This window comes from Poecilia formosa, unplaced genomic scaffold (assembly GCF_000485575.1).
Source record: "Poecilia formosa unplaced genomic scaffold, Poecilia_formosa-5.1.2 Scaffold761, whole genome shotgun sequence".
Classification (NCBI taxonomy): Eukaryota; Metazoa; Chordata; class Actinopteri; order Cyprinodontiformes; family Poeciliidae; genus Poecilia; species Poecilia formosa.
The window spans coordinates 87,423-91,396 of NW_006800700.1; the positions used below are offsets into that span (position 1 = coordinate 87,423).

The 3,974-nt window shown below is 47.1% G+C and overlaps 1 protein-coding gene across 3 annotated transcripts in view; it reads left to right on the plus strand.

Moving 5' to 3' along the window:
• The window catches only part of LOC103131439 (atrial natriuretic peptide receptor 1-like), a 30,158-nt gene that overhangs the window by 11,778 nt on the left and 14,406 nt on the right, over positions 1-3,974 (plus strand). The window lies entirely within an intron of this gene.

A 3,974-nucleotide genomic window follows, 5' to 3' on the forward strand; every position in this document is an offset into this window, starting at 1 on the left:
CACTGTCTTACTTTTGGGGAAACACGGTAACAGAATTTTTTTTTGATTGAATAATTGTGAAACAAATCTAACTCCATACTCTGTCCTCGGCACGCTGGGATTCTATGGAAGTTGTTGTTTGGGAATCTTCAGGCTGTTGTCAGATCCAAACAGCTGATTTAGCTTTGGGTCTCAGAACAAACCGTCCAGGTTCTCTGGTTGGATAATCAAAGTCCACCTCATTTGTCTCTTATTGTGAAAAGTTTTGGCTCAGATTATGCATTTCCTGTGCATGCTGTTTGCTTCCTGTTTGGGATCATTGCTGTCTTCATCACGCTGCTGGCTTGGTTCAAGCTGCAGCTCAGTCAGCACAGTGGTCCGTCCACTAAAACATTCCTGCCAGAAGCGACCCGGTTTATTTCAGCTCCAGAACCAACCTGGTTCTGCTGGTGCCTGGGCGGCTGCACCCGGCACTGAGCAACCTGGACTGTTGGTTCTGAGCCGAAACAGCTGATCAGAGCAACGCCGGTAAAAACGTTAAAGGGTTAATAGGGCAGCCATGTTGATTTCCCGGAGGCAGAGGTTCAGAATTTGAAGGCGTTCAAACAGGAAGTCAAAGTTCTTTCCGTCTTATTTTATAACTGAAGATGACAAAGTTACTGACTGGAAAACATGATACTGGCCCTTTAATGGTTTCTGTCTGAGGAAACCAGCATCATCGAGTCGTTGACTCCTTCAAACTGAGCATGCATGAGGCAACCAAGGAGAGGAAAAAAAACAATTTAACAGGAAGAAACCTCCAGCAGAACCAGAACCGGGCTCAGCACCGGCAGCCGTCTGGAGGTTTGAGAAGGTAGAGCAGAACTGATGTGGGATTATTTTCTATGTTCATTAAATTAAAAAAAAAACAGCAGGAGAGAAAACACCATCAGGTGATGGCAGCATCATGTCAGCTGATGCCCCGCCTCCAGGAAGAAGTCAGCCAATCAGAAGGCCAGACCAGGTGAAGCACCTGAGGAGAGCAGATAACTGGAGAACGTCAGTTTGACTTCCTGTAGCATCATGACTACAAAGACACTCTGCATGACCCCGCAGTCCAACCGCAGCTTCCCAGGTTCTCCATGATGAGCTGCTCCAGAACCGGGTTCTGGTTCCAGATCTGAGAAGATCCAAACGGACTGGGAGCGTCAGAGGTCAGATGGAGCTAGAGATGATGAGCCATCAGAACCCGTCAGAACCCGACCCGCTTCTGGGTTCTGTTGGTGGGAAATCAAGCTTCTGTCTTCCTCTGTGGTTCTGGTTCTGACTCAGAACTGTGAATGGATCAGAACCGGTCAGGAGACTGGAACCCAGGTGAGTTCAGGTGAGCTCCGCCCCCAGCTGACCTTCACATGACCTTGTTTTTTTTCTCTTCATTCCTGGAAAGCAGTGCATCACGTCCAGGAACACCTGGACCTCATGAGGCTGTTTACCTGAGACCAGGTGACTCCAGACTCAACATGGACTTTGGTCGTGCAGCTCGGAGAAACGCCGAGCATTATGGGAAACAAACTGAAATCAATTTGGTTATTTATCCTGTCAGAAAACATGGAGGTTAATTAAGTTAGTCAGATTATTCAGTTCATTAATTTAAACAGTAATTCACTAAATATGTAATCATTATTATTAACTCACAATGCCAGTTATTGTTTACATCTGGAGGGCAAGAAGATGATTCTTTTCCTGGCGCGGTCGAACCGTTAGCCCAGGTGGGTCCTGCATGTTTTATTCTCTGCCTGGTTTAACACACCTGGATCAAATGATGGCTGGAGAACATTGACCTGCTGAGAAGGTTGTTACTGCCACCAGGGAGAGAATAAAACCTGCAGGTGCCTCCAGGTCCCACTTTGGACACCCCTGCGTGAGCCAAATGAAACCTGGAGATGGACGGATTCGTTCTCTCGGTCGGCAGCAACAATACTTCATATTTCAGGATTCAACATCAAAAAACACTAAAACGTTTCCCAGAGTACTCAGTCCATTTTATGTTTTCAGGCTTTATGTTTATTTTGCAATAAGTGGTCACTGTGGTAGATTAGCTACCACTGCTATTAGCTAAGCTAGCAGAGCGGTGGTTGATTAGCTGATTTTAACACCTGTTTAGGTTGGTGTTTAGATCACCTAAACAAATTTCACATCACATTTAATTACCGTATTTTCCGGATTATAAGGCGCATGCTAAAACATACGGTCAACAAAAAAAAAGGTAACAAAAATAAAACAGTAAGTTTAGTTGAACTTTATTCAACTATGTAACAATACACTCACATTTTTTTATTCTTCTTCCACAAATCCATCAAAGTCCTCCTCTTCTTATCTGAATTGATCAGCTGGGCAAACATGCCAGGTTCCCTCTCATCATCATCGGAGTCGGACTCGTTTCCAGGTGGCTGTTCAGCAACGATGCGGCTTTAGTGAAGCTCAGACAGTTAAGGCCGATGCATCAGCCCAGGCATCCGCCATCCATCCACACATGGAGGCGTAACTCGCCCGGCGCCGCCTCCCGTCTCNACTCTGTCCTCGGCACGCTGGGATTCTATGGAAGTTGTTGTTTGGGAATCTTCAGGCTGTTGTCAGATCCAAACAGCTGATTTAGCTTTGGGTCTCAGAACAAACCGTCCAGGTTCTCTGGTTGGATAATCAAAGTCCACCTCATTTGTCTCTTATTGTGAAAAGTTTTGGCTCAGATTATGCATTTCCTGTGCATGCTGTTTGCTTCCTGTTTGGGATCATTGCTGTCTTCATCACGCTGCTGGCTTGGTTCAAGCTGCAGCTCAGTCAGCACAGTGGTCCGTCCACTAAAACATTCCTGCCAGAAGCGACCCGGTTTATTTCAGCTCCAGAACCAACCTGGTTCTGCTGGTGCCTGGGCGGCTGCACCCGGCACTGAGCAACCTGGACTGTTGGTTCTGAGCCGAAACAGCTGATCAGAGCAACGCCGGTAAAAACGTTAAAGGGTTAATAGGGCAGCCATGTTGATTTCCCGGAGGCAGAGGTTCAGAATTTGAAGGCGTTCAAACAGGAAGTCAAAGTTCTTTCCGTCTTATTTTATAACTGAAGATGACAAAGTTACTGACTGGAAAACATGATACTGGCCCTTTAATGGTTTCTGTCTGAGGAAACCAGCATCATCGAGTCGTTGACTCCTTCAAACTGAGCATGCATGAGGCAACCAAGGAGAGGAAAAAAAACAATTTAACAGGAAGAAACCTCCAGCAGAACCAGAACCGGGCTCAGCACCGGCAGCCGTCTGGAGGTTTGAGAAGGTAGAGCAGAACTGATGTGGGATTATTTTCTATGTTCATTAAATTAAAAAAAAAACAGCAGGAGAGAAAACACCATCAGGTGATGGCAGCATCATGTCAGCTGATGCCCCGCCTCCAGGAAGAAGTCAGCCAATCAGAAGGCCAGACCAGGTGAAGCACCTGAGGAGAGCAGATAACTGGAGAACGTCAGTTTGACTTCCTGTAGCATCATGACTACAAAGACACTCTGCATGACCCCGCAGTCCAACCGCAGCTTCCCAGGTTCTCCATGATGAGCTGCTCCAGAACCGGGTTCTGGTTCCAGATCTGAGAAGATCCAAACGGACTGGGAGCGTCAGAGGTCAGATGGAGCTAGAGATGATGAGCCATCAGAACCCGTCAGAACCCGACCCGCTTCTGGGTTCTGTTGGTGGGAAATCAAGCTTCTGTCTTCCTCTGTGGTTCTGGTTCTGACTCAGAACTGTGAATGGATCAGAACCGGTCAGGAGACTGGAACCCAGGTGAGTTCAGGTGAGCTCCGCCCCCAGCTGACCTTCACATGACCTTGTTTTTTTTCTCTTCATTCCTGGAAAGCAGTGCATCACGTCCAGGAACACCTGGACCTCATGAGGCTGTTTACCTGAGACCAGGTGACTCCAGACTCAGCATGATGCGGCTTTAGTGAAGCTCAGACAGTTAAGGCCGATGCAT